Below are 27,134 nucleotides of genomic sequence, written 5' to 3'. Positions count from 1 at the left end.
AGGGAGCAAATTACAGGACTCAGGTTGGGAGCCATGGGACTCAAGGAACCTCACCTAGCTTGGCCTTCCCAGTGGCCACAGCCCACAGCTGTGGGACTTCCCCCGCCCTTCCCACTGTGTGTGGAGTTTTTATTCCTGCTAGTTGGCAGAAGGTTTGGAGTAAGAGAAAGAATAATAAACATCCCCACCAACAGTGCAGGCAAACCAAGCCTTTGTGCCAAAAGTATATACCCAGAAGAATGGATGGTAGTGATTGGGTGGAGTGGTCGTTATTTTCTTCTTTTCTTGGCTGAAAGATGATTGTGAAAAATAAAGTCGGACTCACTGGCAAAAATGCCCTGTATGCTTATAACTTTGTTCTGAGTGGATTCATCCCAAACATGCTGTGTCTAGGTCCAGGGTGGGGACCTCCTTAAGGCAGATGCAGCCAACCAAGAGCGGGGAGAAAGGCTTGGAGCATCAGCATGATGGTAACGAATACCAGCTGGGAATTGTTGGGTAGCTCTTCCAATTTGTCCCTTGGAGCCTGTGCTTTCCCAGCACATGCTGTCTGCCTGCTTTAGTCAGAATATCTAAATTGTCTAAGTGCTTGCTGGTCATTTGATTGAATACGCTCATTTCAAGGTTTGTGCTGTTGCGGCCCAAACAAGAGTAAACTGTTGGCAGCCCTTTGAAGATGGGGTATTTGATGTTGATCCTTAGAGACTTACAGGCCAGGCTTTGGGGTGTGTCCTCCCTGAAGAGTTCATTGAGAGGTTCAAGAGAGGCAGGTTATGCCACAAAAGTAGTTACGAAGATGAGGGTTCACCAAAAGGAAAAGGGGGGAGGAAGTTCGGGTTTTCTTTTTATTTACTTGTTACAGTAAACTGCTTGGTGCAGTATCCACAGTCAAGTGAAGTGCCTCACAAGGCCCAGGAAGGGAGGGGCTTTGTGAAGTCTAAGGTAAGTTCAAAGTGTTTGTGCTAAAAATTGACCAGCTAAGGCACACCAGAGAGATTAAGATTCATAAGAAAAAAAAAAACAAACTGTTCAATAAAACATTTGAGGAAGGGTAAAAGTTTTGTAAGCTAGGGGCAAGTTGCGATTTTTCATTCGTTCCTTTTCTGAGGCTGGCAAGAGACAACAATTTTGTAGGCCTACGTCTGTGATTATGTGCAAAATTTCCGAGAGGTAATTTGGCCTAGGGGGCTTCTTGATATTTATGGTGGTTTTCTGTTTCTGAGTATACACAGAAGACCCAAAACAGGACAGGTAGGAACTAAAACCCAGTAGCCAACCCACACTCCATTTCTTTCCTTTAAGTTGCATGATTCTAAAAACGTGATTAGCAGGAGGCAAAGCTGGGATGGATTTCGGTGTGTTGACCACAGTAATGTTTATACTCCCACTCTGCTTCCTCATGCTGTGCTAGCTGTCCGGTGGTTTGAGGGTACGTGGAATGGGAGGAAAACAAATGTAGGCTCCTGCGTTGTGTGGACGGAAAAAGAGAAGTGAACACTGGGAATTGGAGTCCTTTTTTTTTTTTTTTAATTTTATTTTTACTATTCACACTATTATAGATGTCCACATCCCCCTCAGCTGTACAGCCAGCATTGCCCACCTCTACCCAGCTTTCACCCCCCTTTCCATCTCCTTAGCCCCACACTTGTGTCTTGTATTTATGTGAGATATATATATATATATATATATATATATATATATATATATATATATATTGCTTAATCCTTCATCTTCTTTAATCCGGTCCCACAGCCCCTCTCCCCTCTGACAGCTGTCAGTCTGTTCCATGTGTTCATGCCTCTGTTTTGATTTTGTTCCTCAGTTTATTTTGTTTGTTAGATTCCATATATAAGTGAGATCATATGGTGTTTGTCTTTCTCTGACTGGCTTAATTCACTCAGTATCATAATCTCCAGGTCCATTCATGCCGTCACAAAAGGTAAGCCTTCCTTCTTTTCTTTGGCCATGTAGTGTTCCATTGTGTAAACATACCACAGCATTTCCTTTTTCACTGTGTGGTTGCCTCTCACTTGCGCCCCCAACTGGGGACCTGACGTGCAACCTAGTCATGTGCCCTGGCTGGGAATTGACGTACCACAGCGTTTTTATCCGCTCACCTACTGATGGGCACTTGGCTATGTAAATAATACTGCGATGAACATAAGGGTGCATGTATTCTTTTGAATTAGTGTTTAGGATTCCTTAGGATATTGGGAATTAGATTTCTAAGACTTGGGTTACCATCTTGGCTTTACCCTCCTGGGGTAAAATGGCAGAAATTACTTCATCTGTAGAGTGGGGGTAATTATACCCACCTCACAGGGTTCTTATGAGGCTCAGAAAAAATTAATGGATTATGAAAGTGCTTTGTAAATGGATCAGCTAATCATTGTAAGTTCGTGATACATCTTCAGTTTAGTAATATATCTGCTGGTGAATATGTACTTGTTAGGAGGTTTCTGGAGGAAAATGCATCAACAGACGTAGCTGGAAACATTTTTTTGTTATCATCTTGTTGGAAAATGTCACTCCCCACATTGGCATGTCTCCGCAGTTCATTTTGTACTCATGGGTGTGGATTCATTTTGGCATTTGGAATCTGGGATTAAAAGTCAGGAAAAGTCAGGGACGCTTGGTTGGAGTGTTGTCCTGTGCACCAAAAGTTGTGGGTTCAATTCCCAATCAGGGGACATACCTAGGTTGTGGGTTTGACCTCTGGTCGGGAGCACATTCAGGAGGTGACTGATCAATGTTTCTCACATCGATGTTTCTCTCTCTTCCCCACTCCACTGTCTCTCAAATCAATGAAAAAACATATATCCTTGGGTGAGGATTAAGAAAAAGAAAGGAAAATAATTGACACCTTTTTTATTTAATGTAGGAAGTTGACCATCGAATCAGATGGCTAGTGTTTCTAGGAACTAATGAAATGTGGTGCATCCTGCCACAAACCCCTGCTGCAGTTCTTTTGTGACAGTTGTTGGCCTAGGTGGGGCTTGACTCTTACATTTACCCTGCTTGTGTCTGATTCTGTACAGAGCTCTAGATGAGGTTTCAGTCACAACTGAGTGTGATGCTTACTTTATTGTATGTAGGTCCTGTTGGAATATTTAGACTTGCTTAGATCTGCACTCAGAAGTAATTGGTTATTAATGATATTCAACATGTTTCCCTTGAAGAAATGGTTCAAGCCCCTCCTTCAAATGTGATCTATTTAGAATTGTTGGAGTACAAGATGAAGATTAAACTTAAAGTAATGAAAAGAAAACCACTGCCTCTCTGCAGGTGAATAATATCGCCTGTTTTTCCTGTTTTTTCTTTGTTTTTGTGATGGGAGTTTTGGTCCCTGATGTGGTTTGAACATTTTCTAAGCACTCAGGCTAGGCAGTATTCAGAACAAGTAGTGTGGCCTCTGAGTACATCCCAATGGAACATGATACACCTAATAAGTGTTATATATAGTTCAGTGAACACATACCATTCATTCAGTAAATACTTGTGCGCATACTATATTCAAGTCCTTGTTCTCAGGGCTGTCACAGATGTGGCAGAGTGAGTCACAGATGGATCCTGTCTTCAAGGAGTTCCCAGACAAGATAGAAGTAAAGATCAGTATCATATATGGTAGTAAGTATGGATCCAAGCCGTAAGAGTGGGACAGGTGGATACCACGGTGTGTACCTCAGAGGAAGAGCTCATTTCCCAATGGGAGGCCAAGGGAGAACAAAGGAGGAAGGAACATTGTCATTGGGTTGAGTTAGTAACCCTTACCACACCCTTTAGCTGTTCCCATGTGCCAGGCATTAAAATCTTACACCAGCCTTTAAGAGGTAAACATTATTATCCACATTTTATAGGTGAGGAAACCGAAGTTTAGATGTCGTAAGTAACTTTCTAAACTAATAAGGACAAGAGTCTGAATTAGAATCCAGACCTGACTCTAAAGGTCCTGCTTATTTTACTGCATTGCATTGCATTCAGGACAGGGCATTTGTTGTGGTAGTAATGACACAGAGAATGTAAAGGGACAGCAAATAGCTCAGGTCATTTGGAATGTGGGGTGCAGGAAGGGAGGTCTGGGAGATGAGGTTGGAGTGGATATGGTATTGACCATGCAGAAACTGTTAAATACTTCAGACTTTTTAAAAATTAAATTTATTGGGGTGAAATTGGTTAATAAGATTATATAGGTTTCAAGTGTACAGGTCTTCCTTTTAAAGATTTTATTTATTTATTTATTTGAGACAGGGGAAGGGAGAGAGAAAGAGAGGGAGAGATACATCAATGTGTGGTTGCCTCTCACGCGCCCCCAACCGGGGACCTGGCTCACAACCCAGGCATGTGCCTTGACTGGGAATCAAATTGGTGACCCTTCGGTGCAGGCTGGTGCTCAATCCGCTGAGCCACACCAGCCAGGGCTATTTATTTACTTTTTTAGAGAGAAGGGAAGGGAGGGAGAAAGAGAGAGAAACATCGCTGTGTGAGAGAAACATCCATTGGCTGCCTCTTGTATGCCCCCCAATTGGGGACTGAACCCACAACCCAGGCATGTGCCTTGACTGGGAATCAAAGTGGTGACCTTTTGCTTTGTGGGACGATGCCCAACCAACTGAGCCACACCAGTCAGGGCTCAGGTATACATTTCTGTGATACATGATCTATATATTGTATTGTGTCCACCACCCAAGGTCAAATCTTCCATCACTGTATATTTGACCCTCTTTCCCCTTCAATACCCCCCACTCTCTTCCCTCTGGTATGAGTTTTTCTTTTTCTTGTTTGTCCATTTGTTGCTTTTAGTTATATATCTCACACATGAGTGACATCATATGGTTCTTAACCTTTTCTATGTGACTTACTTTGCTTAGAATGATATTCTCAAGGTCTATCCATGTTGTCGCAAAAGGCAGTATTTCATCTTTTCTTATGGCTGAGTAGTATTCCATTGTATACACGTACTGCATCTTCTTTATCCAGCCCTCTAGGGAAGGACACTTCAGTTGTTCCCATATCTTGGGCACTGTGAATAAATGCTGCAATTAACTTTTCTTCATAGGCAGGGAGTACTAAAAACATTTTAGTGGCAGACAGGCATGGCTCGAGCTGTGATTTATGATATGTCCAGTATGAGTATATGACTTGAATCTGATTACTCTCTCGATGAATGAATCTTGATGGGTGTTAACCTGATGCCGTTCAGTTCTCTCCTGAGTAGCTGTATAGTGAGGGAGACCAAAACTTTTTAATTCCTTTGGGGTGGTTGTAGTGCCATGATATACAAGGAGGAGTTGGTTATGTAATATACATTCTCAGTCAGCAGACATTCTATCATTATCCCAGTGATAATTAATCAGTGCCTTGGAGTACATGGAGTTATTTTAGATATTCTCCAGAGTAACTCAGGTCAATGTGATGAGTATGTCCGATGGCACTGCTGTTAGTAGATATGAAGAAATGTCAAACGGAATTTGGTGGAGAGGATATTGACATACTCACTGAAGGTCCTCAGCAGACCAGATTCCAAAGCAGCTGGACTGGTAGTCCTGTGGGAACTAGTGTGGAAGAGTGGACTAAACCAGCCTTTCAATGTGACCAATTATAAGAAGCCATATTTTTTGTTTTTTGGTTTTTTAAAAAAATACATGTATTTATTTATTTATTTTTAGGGAGAGTGGAAGGGAGGGAGGAAGAAGAGGAGAGAAATATCAGTGTTTGGTTGCTTCTTGCACGCCCCCAACTGGGGACCTGGCCTGCAACCCAGGCACGTGCCCTGACTGGGAATCGAACTGACAACCCTTTGGTTCGCAGGTCGGTGCTCAATTCACTGGGCCTTATCAGCCGGGGCAATATATTTTTTATTGTTGTTCTATTACAGTTATCCTAATTTTCCCCCCCATTGCTCTCCACTGCCCTGCACACCCCACTCCCACAGTGAGTCCCCATCCTGTCGTCCATGTCCATGGGTCATTTATACCAGTTCCTTGAGGAAGCTGTATTTTTTAATGGGATGGTGGATGGTGTTGGGGGTGGGGTAGGGAATATTATGGCTTGACTTGCTTGTTAGGAGAAGATTTTCAGTCAGAGTTAAGAGTGATGAAGGAAAATTACTTTTCAGCTTAATTTTTTCTAGCCTCAGTTTTAAAGCATAGCCAAAAACTTTTGTTTAATCTGACATCTGTTTCTGTAATCAGTTACTACAGAAATTTCCTAAAAACCCACAAGGATGGAAAGATACATGTTCTTCCAGGGGAGTAGTCTGGAAATCTTGAGCTGATTTTTTTTTTTTTCTAGTGGGGTGGATGGCCCTCATGATGCTTTATCTGGCTTGCATCAAGTACTGAAGTCTTGCATCCTGTAAAGACAATTCAATAAGAATTTACTAAACACCTATTTATGTGTCAGGCACTATCCTGGAAATTGGGGATATAATGGTGAGTAAGATTGCTAGGGGCTCTTCCCTCTTGGAGCATACATTAAACATCTGATTACCTACTTCAGTCATTTAATTACAATTGTGAGAAGAGTTCTGAAGATGAGTGTATGATATGTGTTCTATCATATATTACAGAGTGGGGCTTTCTTGAGGGGGGGGAGGGTAGAACTCGACCATGGGGATTAACTGTCCATAGGGAAAAAGAATAAACCAAGGAGGAAGAGTTGAGGAGGAAGAATTCCTAAGTCAAAACTCCCCATTTTACCATCTTGGTTGCTGATGGCCTTGGCAATGAGCAAGACTTTCTAGGTGAATGAAGAGTTTCTCAGAAACAGACAGGGTGTAGTATATGTCATGGGATATTTATGGAAAACCTAAAGTACCTACTGCTTCCTTCTTTTATAAGTATATTAAAATGTTTTTCTTTTGGATTGGTAACACATGAACATGGTACCAAATTCAAAAGGTACAAAAGGTAAAAATATCTTTTCACTCCACCCATGGCCAGTTCCCCAGCTTTCTGCCTTGGAGGCAACACCTGCCAACTGTTTATCCTTAAGAAGACTTTATCCTAATAGTTCTTTCAGCTTCTGCTTTCTCAGGATTGTGTTCTGTTGTAGGCGAATTCCCAACAACACTGTGGCGAGATTTCTTCAGGATTGTACTTGAAGGGAATGGTAGGCTAAAGACCTCAGAAAATCAACTCCTCCATAAAAGCAAACAAATAAAACCAAAACAATAAAATGAAACAAAAACAGGATAAAACGAAACAAACCCCCCCAAACAAACAAACAAAACTGGCAAAAATGGTCACAGTCAACTTTTTTAGAACTCTGGAAATTAGCCAAAAGGCTTGCAACCATCTGAAGAGTATTTTTTGATGAAAACATGTTGAGCCCCTGAAGCAGCTGGCATGGTGGCATTTTAACTTATCCTGCCTCCCATTCCCTTCTCCAGACCTTTGGGGTAGCCTTGAAAACCAACAGCTTCATAACTGCAGTTGCTATGGAAACCAGCAGCCTTTCAGCAACTGAGGAAGAAGACTCCATTTGTACCTTCTCAAAAACTCACATACCCACAGTCTTGCCACTATTTAGTCTGCTTCAAAGCTACCTAGAAAAGCCCCGTTCACAAGGCTTCTCATTGCATCACCTGACTTGCAGCTAGCTCAGGGAGAACGGTTCTGTCACCAGGGTGTTTAACATTACAGTTTCCTGTGGCTATAATGCCAGTCAGAAGACTCAAGAGCCTGGCCAAAAGCATACAAGGGAGAAATGGGGAATGAGATATCCATAGGGGGCTTTGAAAAGCTCTGACGTATTCCTTGGGATCTAGAAGGCTATGCGCATGCTCAGGGCTGTGCATATGCCTAGAAAAAACCCGAGAGGGCCCCAATTTCCTCTGGCTGAACTTTAGGTAGAGGTGTAAACTGCCTGAGTGAGTGTTGACGAAATGTCCCTACATGCACACAGCACCCCTCAGCATAAGGAGGGAGACTTAATGGTTCAAGACATTTAAGGAGATCACTGAATACTCACTAGCTGGCCACTAAGCTAACCAAGCAGAGACTTCAGTGGCTGCACACTATCGGGAATACAGATTCTGCAGAATTAGTTCAAGAAAGATACTAAACAAACAAACAAATAGCAATGACAATGACAAAACAATAGCAATAAAACCTGGGGGGTCAGAATCTGATTTCTGGAAGTACTACGTTACATTGTCTAAAATGTCCAATTTTCAACAAAGAATGATCAGACATGCAGAGGAAGGAAATGTATGCTCTTTACACAGGAAAAATGCAGTCAGCGTAGACTGTCCCTGATGGGTCTAAATGTTGGAATTTAAACAAAAATTTATATCAGATAATATAAATATATTCAAAGACCTAAAGGAAGCCACATCTGAAGATTTAAAGGAAAGCATGAGAACAGTGTCTCACTAAAGACACAATATAAGGACATAAAAATTATTAAAAAGCACGAGCTAGAAATTCTGTAGTTGAAAGGAAAATAACTGACATTGAAAACTCACTAGAGTCTCTACAATAGATTTGAGCTGGAAGAAAAAAGAACCATGGAAATTGAAGAGAAGTTGATTGAGATTATCCAGTCTGAGCAAAAGAAAGAAAAAAAATGAATAAAAATGAACAGGCCCTGGCTGTCTAGCCCAGTTGATTAGAACACCCCCCCCCATTACATCAAGGTTGCAAGTTCAGTCTCCAGTCAGGGCACATACACGAATCAACCAATGAATGCACCAAGATGGAGAACAACAAATCAATGTTTCTCTCTCTCTCTCTCTCTCTCTCCATCTGTCTTTATCTTTTTCTCTCTAAAATCAATAAAAATGAACAGAGCCCCAGAAACTGTGGGACACCATCAAGTGTATTAATGTATGCATAATGGGAATCTCAGAAGGAGGACATAGAAAGGAGCAGAAAGAATATTTGAATACATAATAGCCAAAAAAAAAAAAAGTTCCCAAATTTGATGAGCAATACTAATCTCTAGATCCAAAAGGCACAACAAAATTGGATAAACTTAAGCAGATCCATACCTAGATACATTATAGTCAATCTGATGAAATCCAAAGACAAAAAGAGAGTCTTGAAAGAAGCTAGAGGAAAACAGCTCATCAGGTGAATGGGATTCTCAATAAGATCAAGAGATGACTTCTGGTCACCTAAAGGCAGTGGGTTGACATATTCAAAGTGCTGACAGAAAGAGAATCTCAACCAAGAATTCTATATTCATTAAAACTTCCCTTCAGAAAGAAGGGAGAAATTAATATATCCCTAGAGAAACAAAAGCAAGACCAGAATTGGTTACTAGCAGACCTGCCCTGTAAGAAATACTAATGGAAGTCCTCAGAATGAAATGAAAGAATGATGGATGGTAACTAAAATCTGTACAAAGTATTAAGAGTACTGGTAAATTTTACTGCATAGGTAGATATAAAAGACAGTATGACTGTTCCTTTTTTTTAGTTACTCCTTTCTTCCCTATCTGATTTGAATGGCAACTGCATTAATGCATTAGTTATAAAACTGTGTTGATGAACTTATGATATATAGAGATACAATATGTATGACAATATGTCATAAAAGAAGATGTGGAACTCAATTATATTGAAGCAGCATTTCTGTGTGCATTCTAAATTAAGTTTAATTAATCTGAACTAGATTGTTTTTAAGTTAAGATGGTAATTGTAATCTCGAGATCAGCCACTAAGGAAATAACTGAAACATATAATAAAAGAAACAACAAGGATTTTAAAATAGCATGTTAGGCCATATTTATTTAACACAAAAGAAGATTGTAATGGAGGAATACAGAAAAATATAAGACATGCAGAAAGGAAAGTAAATGGCAGATGTAAATCTTACCGTATCGGTAATTATATTAAATGTGAATGGAGCCCTGGCTGGCATGGCTTCATGGATTGAGTACTGGCCTGTGAACCAAAGGGTTGCCGGTTTGATTCCCAGTCAGGGCACACGCCTGGGTTGCGGGGCAGGTCTCCGGTTGGGGGCGTGTGAGAGGCAACCACACATTGATGTTTCTCTCCCTCTCTTTCTCCCTCCCTTCCCCTCTTTCTAAAAATAAATAAATAAAATCTTAAAAAAAAAACAACTTTAAAAAATGTGAATGGAATACAGACTGTAATAGAAGGGCAAAGATTAGCAAAATGGATAAATTGATCAAAAATTGATAAATTGATTAAAATATATACTGTTTTTAAGAGATACATTTTGTATACAAAGACACAAATAGGTTGAAAGTACAGTCAAGTCTCAGTTCTCGAACATCTCCCCTCTTGAACAATTTGGTTCTCAACCAAGTTGTTCATGGATAAAATGTCCCAGTTGTCAAGCAAAACTTTGGTTCTCAACCTGACAATCCTTTCATGCTGATACTGTATGATCAGTCACCTGCATGATTTGGTTTTTGAACAAAGTGCTTCTTGAACAGTCTTCTGGAACTAATTAAGTTTGAGAACCAAGGTTGCACTGTAAAAAGATGGAAAAATATATCAAGCAAACAGTAATCAAAGAGAGTTAGAGTGGCTATATTAATATCAAACAAAATAGTTATTAAGACAAAATTTCTATGACATACAAAGAAAAACATTTTATAATGGTGAAACAGTCTATATCAGGAAGGTATAAAATTATCAACAGAGCCCCAAAATACATGAAGCAATGTGGACAGAATTGAAGGGAGGAATAGATACAATCCTATTTGGGGAGTTGAATATTCTACTTTCAGTAATGGATAGCTTAGCTAGACATATATCAACAAGAAAATAGAAGACTTGAACAACACTGTGAACCAACTAGATCTTTTACATACATCTGTAGAACACTTGACACCAACAGCAGAATACACATTCTTCTCAAGTGCACATGCAACATTATCCCTCTGCTAGGGCAGCAACATGCCTGAATATATTTATTCATACCAAGTATGTTCTATAGCCACAGTGGACTGAAATTACAAATCAATAACAGAAGGATAGTTCACAACAGAAGGCAGTTCACAAATACAGGGTAGGGCAAAAGTAGGTTCACGATCATTTGTATGGAAAATAATACAGTAGTTTATAAATAATAATACAAGAATAAACTGTTTTGTGTACTCACAACTGTAAACGTACCTTTGCCCTACACTGTATGTGGAAATTAACTATCATACTCCTAGAGGGTCAAAGAAGAGATCACAAGGGAAATTAAAAAACAGTTTGTAATGAATGAAAATGAAAACAGCGTGCCAAAACTTATGGGATGCAGCAAAAGCAGTGCTTAGGGGAACATTTATAGTTTTTTTTAAAAGAACATATTTGAAAATTTAAAACTTTTTGCTTTTGTTTTTTAATTTAATATTTTTCAATACATTCAATGATTTTTAGAGAGGAAGGGAGACAGAGAAACATTGACCTGTTGTCTCTCCAAACTGAGTCTGAACCCACCATGCAAGCATATACCCCGGCCAGGAATTGAACCCACAATTTTTTGGTTAATGGGACAATGCTCCAGCCAAGTGAGCCACACTGGCCAGGGGTGGGGCACATTTATAGCTTTAAATGCCTGCATTAGAAAAGAAGGAACATCACAATTCAGTAACTTAACCTTCCACGTTAAAAAACTAGAAAAAGAAGACCAAATTAATCTCAATGTAAGTAGAAGTAAAGAAATGATAAACATTAGAGTGAAATTAAATGAAGTAAGGATAGGGAAACCACAGAGAAAAGATTTTAAATTTAATTTTAATTTTTTCCCATTACCATTTAGACTCCTTATACACCCCACCCCCAGCAGTCACCACACTGTTGTCCATGTCCATGAGTCTTTTTGCTCCACAGAGAAAATTTTTAAAAAATTAGAAGTTGATTTAAAAAATAATAACATTGAAAAACCATTAGCTTGACTGACAAAAGAGAGAAGACATTTATTAGAAGCAGGAATGAAGGAGGGGTCACTACTACCAACATTACAAAAATTTAAGAAGAATAAAAGGGAATGCTATGACTTTATACCAATAAATTTAGATGAAATGGACAAATTTCTAGGAAGACACAAACTATACAAATTTATTCCACAACAAGTGGGAAATGTGTATACACATACAACAAGTAAAGGCATTGAATTAGTAATCAAAATAATGTCCGCAAAGAAAAGCTCAGGCCTAGATGGCTTCACTGGTGAATTCTTCCAAATTTTGAAAGAAAAATTAGTACACATACAAAGCAAACTCTTCCAAAAATTAGAAAAGGAGAGAACACTTCTTAACACATTCTTCGAGGCCAATAGTTATTCTAATACCAAAACCAAAGATAGCACAAGAAAACTAAAGACCAAGTTCCCTAAGGAATATAGGTGCAAAAAATCCACAACAAATGCTAGCAAACCAAATCCAGGAATGTATTACAGAGAATATACACCATAAGTAAGTGAAATTTATTCCAGGAATGCAAAGTTAATTAACATCTGAAAATCAATGTAATTAATGTAGTAAAACAATTAGGGAAAACCCATCGTGTTAGGAAAATAGACTCAGGTGTTTTAAAAATGTTTATTTTTTATTTTTTTTTATTTTTAGAGAGAGGTGAAGGGAGGGAGAAAAAGAGGGAGAGAAACATCAGTGTGTGGTTGCGTCCCACGTGCTCCCAACTATGGACCTGGCCCACAACCCAGGCATGTGCCCTGACTGGGAATTGAACCAACGACTCTTTAGTTCACAGGCCAGCACTCAATCCACTGAGCCACACCAGCCAGGGCCAGATAGTTTTTTAAAAACTCCACTACCTTATTATGAAAACATTAAACACATTAGGTATGTTATGTTTGTGCTTGTGTAGGGCTGGGGGAGAGGGGCAGGATGCGTCGTGACTGCTAATGGGCAAAGAGTTTCTTTTGGGGGTCATGCAAATTTTCTAAAATTAGATTGTGATAGCTGCACAACTCTGTGTGTGTACTAAAACCCACTTGCTCGTACACTTTAATAAGTGAATTTTGTGGTACATGAGCTATATCTCGAAGCCATTTGTTTAAAAAACATTGTGCTTGGAGAAACAGGTGCTTGACTTACATACCTACACCTTCCTTTGTCTCTTCCTTATAGAACAACAGACCTGGAGGGTTGCTGAGAAAGTTTCACATCCTCTCTGTTGGGTTTATATCCAGAGAAAAGGGAGCCAACGGATAGAGGACTGACTCTTCCAGGGACCTAGAGCTAGTGTCTGGATTAGGCCAAGAATCAGATTTCTTGGTTTTCCATCTCAAAGCCCTTTCTGCACTGTACTCTAAAGCAGGTACCTTGCGTTAAAACTGCCTGGATGTTCTTTACTGGGGCCGGGGGTACTTTTGTTTGAAATGACCCAGTTGGCTGCCAGGAGCTGTGCTAGTGGCAAGTTTCCTTTTCTTCCCTTGTCTGAACCATCATGGCTGGGATCAGATGGTTTTCTTGTTGAGTGGTCCAGCCCCAGATTAATATGGGTCTGGTTGTTGTTTCCTTTTCTTTGGCATAGAAGAATGGCAGTCCATCTTGGTGGTGTGACACCTGTCCTCTTTGTTTCCTGCCCCAAGAGCCTCCCCCAGCTGGTTTGGCATTTCCAGAGGCCTCCCCTCTTCTCTGCTCATCTACTGACTTCTTATGGCAAACGCTGCTGCTTTCCATGTAGCGGAGAGTGTATATTGGGAAACGTGTGGCATTGCTAAAGGGTGACATATTTATTATTTTTATTCTAAGGCAGCGTGGAATCTCTCACAAGTGGCAAGCAGTCAGCCCAGCACTGTAGTACCTTATTAGGGACTTCAAGGCAGTTCTTTGCAAAAGGTTTTCATTAAGGACTTCCCAGAAGCAAGAGGGCCACATTTCAGCTTCCAACTCTCTTTCCAGAGCCAGGCTGTCGTGGAAAAGCCTCTCTCTCCCTGTTGATTGGAAAAATATGTATTATGTATGTGGCGGTTGACAGCTGGAGACTAATCCTGAATTCGTCCGTCCTGAATTTACTAGGTGGGAAGAGGAGGGTGGGTAACAAGCCATCATGGTATTTTGTAGCTGTCCCTTACCACTTGTGTTTCAAGCAGCAAAACCAAAACCGAAAAGAGGGTTGTGAAGAGAATGTCTCCGGCCACCCTTGTCACCATGCTGGATTTCTCTTGCTTTTAACAAGGGGAAGATCGATACGTCTCCGTACTTGGCTTCCGTGGGCAGATCTGTGCTCTAGAATCCGTGCCTAGTGTTCTGCGGTTGACGGGAATGCTTATTCTGGTCGTGGTGCCAAATGGGAAAGCGAGAGGTACCAGTGTGCTGTCTGGGTAACAGCCCAGCTGTGGATTGTGCGGCTGCGTTAGCAGAATGTGAGGGGAGGGAAAGCTGAGGATTCTTGGCGTTTTGTTCACTTTTTCCTTTGTGAAAAGCAGATGCTGTTTAACCAATTTCTTTTCTGTTGGACTAATGGGCAGCATCTTGCTGGGAATGGACTCATAGAATTCTAAGGGTCCTTCAGAGAACATTTCGTTTTGACTCTTCCATATTTCAGATACGAAGCAAACATAAGGGCGCCGTCCTTGTCCAAGGTCACAGAGTTAGTTAATCACAGACTGTCCTACAACCAAATAATGAGTCCCACTCCAGGGCCCTCTGCCGCGTCGTCGTGCCTCACGAAAACGGTCTCTACCCTTCACCAACATCTTTTTGCTGAGCCTATGATTTGTTTCTCAGAATCACTTTCAGCTTGTGAAAGAAAAGAGTTGTTTTGTCTTTACTGCTGCTTGCCAAGAATGCACCTCCAGTGTGGGCCTGAAGGAGCCCAGTGTTCCACAGATGTGCAGGGATGGAGTGGGGGAAGGCGCGGGGAGTCTGAATGTACCACTTTACTTTTTACGGCTGGCGCTTGTGCACTAGGATCTTGATGAAATAGAACATTAAGAGACAGCCCTTCTGCCCTGGCTGGTGTGGCTCAGTGAATTGAGTACTGGCCTGTGAGCCAGGGGGTCGCAGGTTCGATTCCCAGTCAGGGCACATGCCTGTGTTGCGTGCCAGGTCCCTGGTTGGGGTCACGCGTGAGGCAACTACACATTGGTGTTTCTCTCCCTCTCTTTCTCCCTCCCTTCCCCTCTCTCTAAAAATAAATAAATAAAATATTTATAAAAAGAGACAGCCCTTCTATCCTAGCCCCCCAGATATGTGGAATTTAGGGACTGCAATTATGAATGGGGAAGAAGCAACTCTAATACAAATGTGTGAATGTGATCTCGTGCAGGTGGACTGATTACCTGGAAATATACATGTGAGTATGAACTAACATTTACAAAGCACTTTATGACATGCAAGGCACTTTCACATATATTGTATAATTAATCTGGGCAGGAAAGTGTTATAGTCTCCGTTTTATAGATGAGGAAACTAAGGCTTAGGGAGCCGGAGTACTTTCGAGCTGCTAGTCTGTAGTAGAGCTGAGACTCAGATTCTGGTGAGTGTTCTTTCCACTGTTCCACATTGCTTTTATCCCCTTTCATGATGGAAGAGAATAGAAGTGCTGTGCAGAGGAACAGGTGGTTCAGAAAGGAGGGGTTTGAAGAAGAGACATGGGGACTTCTGCACCAGAAGCGGGAGCAGCTGACAGTACATGCGTCCGAAGGAAGAGGCCATTAGGAGGGGTTTGGAAGCTGGCACACAGCAGAGCAGTGGGTCGCTGATGGGGCTGATATCAACCAGGGCTTGTGTCATCCGCCAGCCTGTGTGTTATTCTGTGAGGGCCGCTGCAGAGAAGGTAGTCCAGACCAAGGCAGAGGTCTTTAAAGGAGAATTATCTGAAGCCAACGGAAGTGGTTAAAAATAACTGGAGAAGCCTCCTCTCGGTACTGGGGGAGGGGGTGATCCTGGGCCTTTTTCATTACATCTTTATGGTGGAAAACAAACCAAAACATTGTAAATTAGTTCATAAGGAGGGAAAATGGCGGTCGCTTGTTTCCTATTCTAGAAGTTTTGTAGGTGGTGCAGACATTATTTAGCCCAAGTTCTCTGTGAACAGTTGAGTTTTGGAGTTAATACACATCTTGCTTGAAACCAGTTTCATCCTTAGATGGAGTTCTGTGTTTCCATTGATACTATACGTAGTAATGCTTCATAAAAATAATGAAAGTATAATATCTCCTGTGATGTTTTCCAGTTCAGCAAACAGTTTGATCTATGATCTCAATTAGATCTTTACAACAACCCTAGGAGCTAATCAGGCAGGATATTATCAGCATTCCTCTTATACAGGTGAAGTAACCAAGGTCAGATAATGGTCTCTCAGTTTTATGGACAAGGAAGTTGAAATTTGGAGAAGTTAAGTGATTTGCTCAGTTACTCAGGTAGTGTGTGGAAAACTGGGATCCAAAGCCAGATCTTCTGGCCTCCTGAGGGCTGTAAGTTAGCTACTGTCTTCTGATGTATTCTCTGGAGCAGGGGGTCAGGGCTTATGCCTTGAAGGGTGGTTTAGGAACTCTGTGTCTTTGGGCTTTTCTGTATGGTCCAGGGCCATGTTAGTTACCTGATCATTCCTGATGTCTGTCCCAGCTGTGACCTGGCTTTACACGCAGCTCTCTCCTGCTCCTTGAACCTGTCCTCCCAACACCACCTCCTTGTGCAGCTCACTCTGTAAAACCCTGCCATTCACTTTCCTCAGTGTGGCCTGTTGACAGCTGCCATCTCCTTTCCCCTCCAGCACCCTAGGAAGCCCTCTCAGAGACCTCGCCTTCCTGGGCTTTGTTTTTATGCCTAGCCACCTGCTCCTGCTCTGATGAGTCACTTGCCACCCTCCACATTGTGATCGAAAGTCTTTTGGACCCTCTCATGCCACATGTTAGGTAGACCCCAGTCAAAAGAGCTCATAAATACAGCTGTGCTGCGGTGATATTCAGGCCCGGCCCTTTTGCCTCTCTCTTAACCCTGTGCCTTTGATCAGTTTCTGTTCCCCTGGCAATATGGGGGTAATTTGTCACGTTTCCTGGGCAGAGCCCATTACGTAGGTTTGCCTTGCAGTAGGCCATTTTGTCCTAGCCTGTGTCTGCCATTATTGGCTACTGCTGTCCTTTTGTCAGGTCAAACAAGTCCAGCAAGATCTGGCCGACTGACGCACTGAACCGGCCACTGGGCAGAGGAGGCACTTGCTCGGCAAGTCTTCCCTCAGGAAGAATTCTCTCTCTCTCTCTCTCTCTCTCTCTCTCTCTCTCTCTCTCTCTCTCTGTCTCTCTCTCTCTCTCTCTCTCTCTCTCTCTCTCTCTTATATAGCGGTCAGTAGCCCCCTTTAGGACTGGCTTTCCCCAAGTGTGGCCCTACACGAGCTTCTGGGTGTTCTGAAGGCTACTGGCCAATTATGGCTTTGATGTTTCTTATAGGCTACGACTCCCTTGAGTTTCTACATTGGGCAGCAGCTAATAATATGATGTTTAATAAAAAGCTTGTGTCTTCCGCTGGCACGTGAGGAGGCAGCTCTCCATTCGACCAGCTAAGATTTTTACTTTCTAATGGGGACAGGTAGAGGTAAGTAGAATAGGTGCTCGTAGGATTGTATACTTGGAAGTGTTCTTGTAGCCTCTGTCCTTGAGAATAACTGATTGAGGGAAACTTTTTAGTCTTGAACCTTTTGTTCTTTACTCCTTCTCAGGAGTCCTGGGCAGAAGAGAGAGGGGATAAGGTGTAGTAACTTAGTTTCTCAAAGAGGTGGCCTTGCTCTGTTTACAGTAAAGCAAGGGTCAGCATCATTTGGCCCGCGGACCACCTGTTTTTGCAACTAATAACTGTTGTTGTTAATAACATTTACCAGCACATAGCCAGGCCTGCTTGTTTACGTGTTGTCTGTGGCAGCTTTTTGAGCTAAAATGGCAGAGTTGAGTAATTATGGCAGACAGAACAGACCTCAAAGACTAAAATAGTCTGTGCGACATTAATTGGCTATTGTTGGGTAGGGCACAACACTGAGCTCCCTGAGTGTTCCTTGGACCTTCTCGTTTTTGTCCGGCTTCGGCTGCGTTTGCGTAGAGAGGTATGCCAAGGAAGTGCTCTGGGAAGTAGCTTACTTCCTCATACCTAATGGAGACTTTGAATCCATATGGTGCTACTCAGTGTTGTCCTGTTTGAGTGGGCAAAGTCTTCATTATCAGTGATGTATCCTCAGTGCCTGGTCCAGAGCGTGACAGAACCCTGGCTCTGGTCTCAGGAAGCTGTCTTCCAGGGGTTCTGCTTTCCCCAGTGACCAATCAGAACCACATTACTTCTCTGGTGCCAATATTTCCCTCTTTGTGATGGTCTTTCAGCATGTGGTCATGAACCCGGTTCCTCTTTGCTATTACAGACAGCCATTGGGATAGTTTACAAAGCCCCTGAATACTTCGTACGCGTTTGTTGCTTTTGAATTTTGGATTGGCATATTAAGCGCTAAGGTGCATGGTGTACGACTGAGTAATACAGAAAAGTAACCTACGGCTCTGTTGGAAGACAAACCCATGCGTTCCAATCTGTTATTTGCAATGAGATAACAGGCGGCGTTCTCTTTCCTTGACAGATTTAGGAAATTAAAGGGGCCAGACAGTAGTTCCCTTTATCGTTAACAATGATGTAATATGCCAAGCACTGAAGGCAATGGGACAGGAACCACAAAAGTCACAACAGGGCATGTTGCCCAGTCAGCCTTTCTCCAACTTGTCAGATAATATTTCACTGAGGTCCAGAGAAATGAAATGTTATGAATAAGAGTACTTCTCAACTTCCCTGGTTCTTATTTGTTCCTTTTGATTGATTGGCATGCTTCTGGTATTTTGATAGGGTTATTTTGGAATGATTTAGCAGGCATTTAAAAAGCGTGGCAGTTGCTAGATGCAATTTCATGTTATTTGGGGTATCTTTACTAAAATGGAACAATCCAGCCTCTAAAACCCAGTTTTAGAGAATGACCGCAGGTTCTCCTACATAAGTAGGGCAAAGAAACTCAGAATTTATAGTGTTAGAGGGAGTCTGGGAGGTCATGCAGTCAGTCAATTCCTCAGTTTTCCAGCCACTTAAATCAGCCAAGATACAAGAGAGTAAGAAAAGGAATGAAATTAGATTGTTGCCCTGGAGGATGTTTTCCATCATTACCTTCTGTCCTTTTGGAAGCACTAGAAGCTAGTTTGTTAGGGAAATACAACTTGTGGACCTCAGAGCTTTAACTAAGTCTTCTATTTTTTTTTCTTCAAATCTTGCCTAAAGGATACTTAGGACTAAAGTAGTTATAAATATAGCCTTGGCTGAAGTTCTGTTACTGAGGTTTGGTTTCAGCATATTCTCTATCTAGGAAAAGAAGTTCATCAGCGATGAGTGACGTGGCGAGGCTTAGTACAGTGGCATGATGTTGTGAGAATGAGCTTTGATATTGGAGGCACGTACGCCTGGGTTCGAATTCCGCATCTGCTACTGCCGAGTTGGGTGGCATTTTGCAAGCCACCATCCTCTTCAAGTCTCCGTTGAGTGTATTAATGAAATACCATACTTAGAAATTACATTCTCTTAATAACTGTTAGTCTCTACTGTCTAAGTGTACTTTGAAAAAGAAAACATTTATGCCAATGCTTGTGCCATAAATAAACTTCAGCCCTGGCCGGTGTGGCTCAGTTGGTTGGGCATCGTCCTGCAAAGTGAAAGGTTGCCAGTTCGAGTCTCAGTCAGGGCCCATGCCTGGTTTGCAGGTTTGGTCCCCAGTCAGGGCATCCGCAAGAGGCAACTAATCGATGTTTCTCTCCCTCTCTTTCTCCCTCCTTTCTCCTCTCTCTAAAATCAATAAAGGAAAAACAATTTTGGAAAAAACCTCCAAAACCAAAAATTAAATAAACTTAAAATATAGTAATTGACAGCTTGATAGGAGTTTGGAAGTGGATCATTCCTTGAGAATTCAAGCGTACATTTTAGAAAGCAAAGAACAAAGGAATGTAAGTCATATTCCTTTCCGTCATACAGCCTCGCAGACACTCCAATGAGAGTAAATTAGGGACTGATCAGAAAGCCTGCTCTGACAGCATATAGAACAAAGTTCACTTACAAAGGAGGTACCAGTGTGCCTGGCCTTGTATCCTTGATGTGATGTTATATCTTCACTTTGGTGCTACTGGCACTGAGACAGGAACACTCTTTACGTTTGGTCAAAGGGCCTAACATAGTGCCTGGCCCTTAGTATTCTCAAAGTATTTTTTGTTTTAAGTTTAATCTTTATTGTATCTTTTCCATTACCATTTACCCCCTTGTATCCCCTCCCCCCAGCAATCGCCACACTGTTGTCCATGTCCACGGGTCCTTTTTCCTTTTTGCTCAGTCCCTCCACCCCGCTCACCACCCCACTAGCTGTCAACCTGCTCTCCATCCATGAGTCTGTCTCTGTGTTGCTTGTTAGTTCAGTTTGTTCATTAGCTTCCACATATGAGCGAAACCATATGGTATTTGTCTTTCTCTGACTGGCTTATTTCACTCAGTATAATGTTCTCCAGGTCCAGCCATGCTGTTGCAAAGGGTAAAATTTTCTTCTTTTTTATGGCCAAGTAGTATTCCATCGTGTAAATGTCCTATAGTTGTTTTATCCACTAATCTACTGATGGACACTTGGGCCGCTTCAGATCTTGGTGATTGTAAATAACACTACAATGACTGTAGGAGTGTCTATATTCTTTTGAATTAGTGTTTTGGTTTTCTTTGGATATATTGCCAGAAGTGGGATCACTGGGTCAAAAGGCAGATCCATTTTTGATTTTTTTTGAGGTACCTCCACACTGCTTTCCAGAGTGGCTGCCCCAGTCTGCATTCCCACCAACAGTGCACTAGGGATTCCCTTTCTCCACATCTTCGCCAGCACTTGTTAGTCATTGATTTATTGATGATGGCCACCCTGAAAGGTGTCAGGTGGTATCTCATTGTGGTTTTAATTTGCATTTCTCTGATGATTAATGACATTGGACATCTTTCCATATGTCTATTGGCCTTCTGTGTGTCCTCTTTGGAGAAGTGTCTATTCAGGTCCTTTGTCCATTTTTCAAATCGGGTTTGATTTTTTTGTCCTGAGTTTTGTAAGTCTTTATAAATTTTGGATATTAATCCCTTGTCAGATATATTGGCGAATATGTTCTCCCATTCTGTGTGTTCTCTTTCTTTTTGTTGATGTTTTCCTTTGCTGTGCAAAATCTCAAAGTATTTTATGTGAATGAATAATGAGATCCTCTTTTACAGCAGATAAATTGAGACGAAGGACAGTTAAATGGCTTAACCAAGGATTAACACTTAGAGACCAGAGGCTTCTCTGTAATGGGAGCTTGTCTCCTGCCTTGGTTTAACCCAAATCCTTTCCTTTCCAGCCTCATGCATATTCTGCAGGATAATGTACAGACACTGCCTTCCCTCTCACCAGCTGGTAATTTGCTTCTACCTAAATTAGGAGAGTAGGCTAAAAGTGCAAGGACAGTGCCGTAGAGCAATTCCAAGTACAATGTTTTATCGAGGATTTCATAGTTGTTGAAATTGCAGTAAATAGGGAGGGCTCCTTTTTTGTATGTTTCATCAGAGCTGAGGTTGAACAGAGGGGCCAGGGTAGGGGTGTGGGGAAGGATGGGCGGCCATGGCGTGGATTTTATAGGCAGATGGTGTTGGCTCAGAAGAAAACACAGTAACAGTGATGTGTGGGTGTGTCTGGAGAGGGAATGTCTCCTTCTATAGCCGTGATCCTTGAATCTGTCCACATCTCCCAGGGTCTTGGCATTAACTGACTTAAAATCGGTTATTCAGATCGATGGAGCCACAGGGCAGGCCTGATGCACATGAGTGGAGCTGTGTGTAGAAATTTTGTGCCTTAATATACAGATAGCGTCTGTCTCTAGAAAGCTGGCTTCTTTTTGAACTTCTCACTACGTCTCAGTTGTTGCAGAAGCAATTTGGAAACCTCGGAAGAAATGCATAAACAGGGTCTATTATACACTGTGCCTAAACAAGTTGCAGCGGAATAATTTCACACAGATGGCAGGCTCTTCGGCTTGTTTGTCTTTCCTCTCCCTGTGCTTCCTGTCTGGCTTTCAGTCACTGCAGCAGCTCATTATGACTGTAGGGAACCTTGGCCAAGGTGGAAATGGGACCCAGGAATTCTGGTTCTTGACCTAACATCTGGACTACCTTCAGATGCCTCTGGAACTTGTATAAAAGAAGGAAGTGCTTTAAAAGCTTAATCCCGGAATAATAAAACAAACACTTCCACATGAAAAGCCAGCCTTAGTTCCTCCGTTGCTTTCTTCCCCTTTCAGGTCCCAAGTGCACAGCCGAGATGGGCCTGGTATCTTTCTTTCTTTCTCCTGTTTTAGACGAGTTCTTCTCCCACTTTATAGAATTGATGTCTCCTTCTCAGCCCCCCTTATGATACCAGAAAAGAGGTATTTTTAATAGAGTCTGAGACATAATTTTAAAATTATTTTTAATTATGGTAAAATATGTACATAACATAAATTTACCATGGTAACCATTTTTAAGCATAGAGCTCAGTGGTATTAAATGTATGCACGGTGTTGTGCAACCCTGCATCTGTCTCCAGAACTCTTTTCATCTAGCAAAACGGAACCTCTGTACCTATTAAACAATAACTCCCCATTTCCTTCTCTCCTCAACCGGGGCAAGCACCGTTCTAATTTCTGTGTCTATGAATTTGACTATTCTAGGCAGTTCATAGAATGGGATTATACAGTCTTTGTCTTTGTGACTGGCCTATTGCAGTTAGCATAACGTCCTCAAGGTTCCTCCCTGTTGTAGCAGGTGTCGGAACATCCTTCCCTTTGGGGGCTGAATTGTGAGCCTGTACCACATTTTTCAAACCCATTTATCAGTCTGTTGACACTTGGGTTGCTTCCAACTTTTTAAAACAAAATAATTAGTCATTGGGGTATAATTGACATATAACATTTTATTAGGTTCAGATGTACAACACAACGATTCAATATTTGTATGCATTGTGAAGCGATCACTGTAAGAACAGCGTCGCACAGAGAACCATGAGGGGGCAGCGAGCAGAAGAAAAGTTTATGGAGGAAATTAGCAGGCGTGGAAGAAGCGCGACTCTGGGGTCCTAGGGAAGAAGGGGGTTACTTTATAGCGGGAAGAAAAAAGAAACTATTGAGTTCAGTTGTTATCTCGCAGCTGTGAGTCTGAGGCTCATCGAGGCCAAACGGAGCTCGGGGTGATGTACCCCCACTATCATGGGAAACTCCCAGGCAGCTGCAGGAGGGCCGGGGGAGGGGGGGATGGCGTGGGAACCAAGGCTGTCAATCACCACGATAAGTCTAGTTACCATCTGTCACCATACATAGGTACAAAAATTTATTTTCTATTTTTGTTCTTGTGATGACTTTTAAGATGAACTCTTAGCAATTTTCAAATACGTAGTACAATATTATTAACTATAGTCACTGTGCTGTGTAGGTACATTCCCATGACTTACTTATTTTAGAACTGAAAGTTTGTACTTGTTTTAAAAAATATTTTATTTATTTAATTTTAGAGAGAGGGGAACGGAAAGAGAAAGAGAGGGAGGGAAACATCGATCTCTTGCCTCTCATACGTGCCCCGACCCAGGACCAAACCCGCATCCCAGGCATGTACCCTGACATAGAATCAACTGGTGACCTTTAACTTTGTGGGATGACACCCACCCCCACTCAGCCACACCAGTCAGGGTGCAATTTTGTATCTTTTGACCCCCTTTACCTGTGTTGCCCACCCCTACCCCACTTTCCCCTTTGGAAACCACCAGTCTGTTCTCTGTATCTATGAGCTTGGTTTGTTTTTTTCATTATATATATTTTTAAATTGTTCCTATTTTTATTTCTATCTCTTTATTTTTAATTTATTGATTTGAGGGAGAGAGGGAGAGAGAGAGAGCGAGAGAGAGAGATTGAAAGGGATTAGTCGTTCTACCCACTCATGCATTCGTCAGCTGCTTCTTGTATAAAAGATGTACATAAAATGAATTAAATGATGAACATGGGAACGTGGACACGCTCTCTCTTTGGCACTCACCTCAGGTTGCCTTCACCCTCTGTGAAACTTTCAGTACTCTATGCTGCCCCGCCCTGATGAACTCTCTGTAGAGATCACTAATTCTGCAGCAGTTTATGCTTCCCACTAGGTGGGGCCTTTGGCCCCTCCCAGCTCCTCTGCTGACATCTAGGAAGTCCCAGGTGTGTACAGGTTTGATCTCACCTGTAACATAGGAGTGCGGCTGTGCCAGGTTAGAGACGAAGGGAAATAATCTCAGAGACTGTCATGAATAGAACAGGCAGGTTGAGAAGTAAATGCTGTACCTTTACGTAGGACTTTATTATTTCAAAGAAAACAATATGCATCGGTTTATGTTTGCATTTCATACCAGTTCTTTGAAACAGGTGGGGTTGTTGTCATCGACCCTGTTGTACAGATAAAGAAGCGAAATGACTTAACTATACAGTTACCTAGTTGTAAAGCTGAGATGTCGATCCAGGTCTTTTGACTTCGTATTCAGTATCTCATGTCCTTCTTTATGACTCTCTCTGTGTTCTCCCTGTGAGGCCCTCAGACGTGATGGTGGCACTCTCTTTATATATTTAATTAATTAATTAGATTTACTAAGGAAACACTGGTTAATTACATTATATAATTTTTAGGTGTAGAAGATTATAATTCAAAATCTGTGTACTCTATTGCGTGTAACCATCTAAAGTCTAGTTTCACTCTCTTACCATGTTCTTCACCCTCTTTACCCTCCCCTGACCTCCTTTATTCTCCGGTAACCACCATTCCATTGTCTGTACCTCTGAGTTTGTTTTTGTTTCGTTAGCTTGTTTGCTAATTTCCGTGTTATATTCCACATATGATTGAAGACATATGGTTCTTGTCTTTTTCACTTAGCACAATACTCTCAAGATCCATCAGTATTGTTGCAGATGGCAATATGTATTTCATCTTTTTCTATGGCTGGGTAGTCGTCGTCGTCGGGCAGCCGTCCCGTCTTGAGAGACGATGGTGTAGCTTCTTAAGAGTCTATCTGCACCGCCGAGAATGGCTGTGCAGTCCGACTCGGGAGTGACACGGTATCTGTCTCCTCCCGTGTTGAATCGACATCTTGCGATGACGCTGGAGTGTCCTCTCCAGTGGAGCTGAAGCTACAGAGCCTGGGCAGGGTGATATGGAGAGTCTGCTGTTGCCATGCAGCAGACCCCCCCTCTCTTCGCAGCTGAAGGATCCAAGGGAAAGACGGAGTCAATACAGCTTGGCTTCAGGTGCGCTGCAGGAGTTGCCGGTGTTGACTACAACGTCGAACCGCCTTAGGGACTCCGGCTCCGGATTTTCTGTCGGGGTTTACCTCCCTTAGCCTTTCCCCTGAAGAGGTATGCCGCAAGGCAGCGGAGGTTTTTTGGAGTCAGAGTTTTCCTTCTCTGATGTGCCCTGACTGGAAGATCGAACCAGCGACACTTAGCTCGCAGGCCGACGCTCAATCCACTGAGCTAAACCAGCCAGGGGTGGCTGGGTAGTAGTCCACTGTATATATGCACTACGTGTTCTTTATCCGGGTATCTACTGAAAGACACTCAAGTTTTTTCCATGTCTTGGTTTTTATTAAAAAAAAATGCACTTCTCTTTTAGAATTTTCACTGAGTTTGCATGGTATTGCTGTCCCCTTTGCTCAAGAAATGCCCCATCCGTCAAACAGCATGCCTGGTACAGTGCCTGACTTCATAGACTTCAGAATGCTGCCTTAGTTGAGGCTCATTACTGCTCCTTTGCCCTGTTCTCCTGAGCCTGGGATCGCACACAGGGCGTGCATAAGGAAGCAGCCAACTGGCCCAGCTCTGTGAGTCTCTATGGCAGTAGGTCAGTGACAGAGAAGTTTCCCTTTTAGAGTTGGAGGCACAATTGGGCTTTGATTTAGTTGCTGAGCACGGAGCCCCACCCCCTTAGATTTCTGCACATTTAAAGCAGATACCATTTCAACATCAACACCTCCAACAAGAACAGACACCTGCACACATGCACAAAGGTCGCTGATCTGCAGGAAAGAGAGGCAGTTCCCCCCCAAAAAAGGCATATGGTTTTTATATTTCAGTTGTGACGAACACTACCCTTCTCTCTAGGGATGCTTTCCACCAGGACTTTTGTCTCCCTGATATGAGTGTTTTAGATTTGGTTCTCAATTTATTTTGTGCCCTTTTTGCCTTTCCTAAGGGTCGTCTCAGTATTCCCCTCTGCTAAAGTTAAAGCCATTTGACACTGGTTCTGCCTCTGGGCTCTGAGGTATGACAGCTTCTGGGACAAGCCCCTGAGGGCATTGATTTCTGAGTAAACAGTGTCTTACTGCAGTCGACCTACTTGAGACATTTGGTATCTGTGCTCTTTTTCCCATTGAGCACCCAGTGACAGTGGCAGCTGGGACTGTATCCTAATTCTCTGTTTTTGGCATGGTTTTCTCCATCATCTCAGCTTGCCCACCTGGGATTTAATGCTGGCTGGTTCAAGTTCCAGTCTTCTACGACGCTGTCCTTCTTTCTAAGCAGGCAAGCGAATGTTGAATGTGTACTTCAAATACTCCTGTATAGTTATAACTCTCTACAGTATTAGGAGTTTTGTGAAAACACACCCTCCCCTCCCCTCCCCTGCCTGATTTTATATACTAAATTGCGAGGATGTGCTAGTGTATGTTTTCTCAGGAACAAGTCCATAGTGTTCAGTCAATTCCCAGATTTTCAAAACTACTCTGTATGTGGAACCTGTCCTGGCCCTTTTTGTTATTAAAATTTGGGGAGTAATTTGCAAAGCTGATCTTGTGAGCACTCCCTCTGAATATCTTATCAGGGCCCTATTTCCTTGGTTTCTTGTTCTTGGTGTAGCACTATCTATAACTCTTACTGGGCTGTTTGAAGAGAGCAGATCACGAGGCCTGTCAACATAAGGTATGCAACAGCATTTATTTACACCTAGGGATTTAGTGATTTGATTTATACTGACAGTCATCATTTACTTTGTTTTGAGTCAAAACGCAACTAAGCATTTTCCTCATGTCCTGCTGACTTCCTTCTTTTGGCTCATGGTACATCCCCAGTCTGCCAGTTGGCCAGACTTGAAAACCTCAAAGACAGATTTTCTTTTTTTCTTCTTTCCTTTTAAATTTTGTTTCTAAAAAT

At 42.1% G+C, this 27,134-nt stretch overlaps 1 protein-coding gene across 1 annotated transcript in view; it reads left to right on the top strand.

The window, feature by feature from the left end:
• OPHN1 (oligophrenin 1) overlaps nt 1-27,134 on the top strand; it is a 237,036-nt gene that overhangs the window by 1,226 nt on the left and 208,676 nt on the right. The gene's annotated exons all lie outside the window — the stretch shown is intronic.

This window comes from Furipterus horrens, unplaced genomic scaffold, assembly GCF_987537825.1.
Source record: "Furipterus horrens unplaced genomic scaffold, mFurHor1.1.pri manual_scaffold_17, whole genome shotgun sequence".
Classification (NCBI taxonomy): Eukaryota; Metazoa; Chordata; class Mammalia; order Chiroptera; family Furipteridae; genus Furipterus; species Furipterus horrens.
This window is presented reverse-complemented; position numbering and strand designations above follow the sequence as displayed.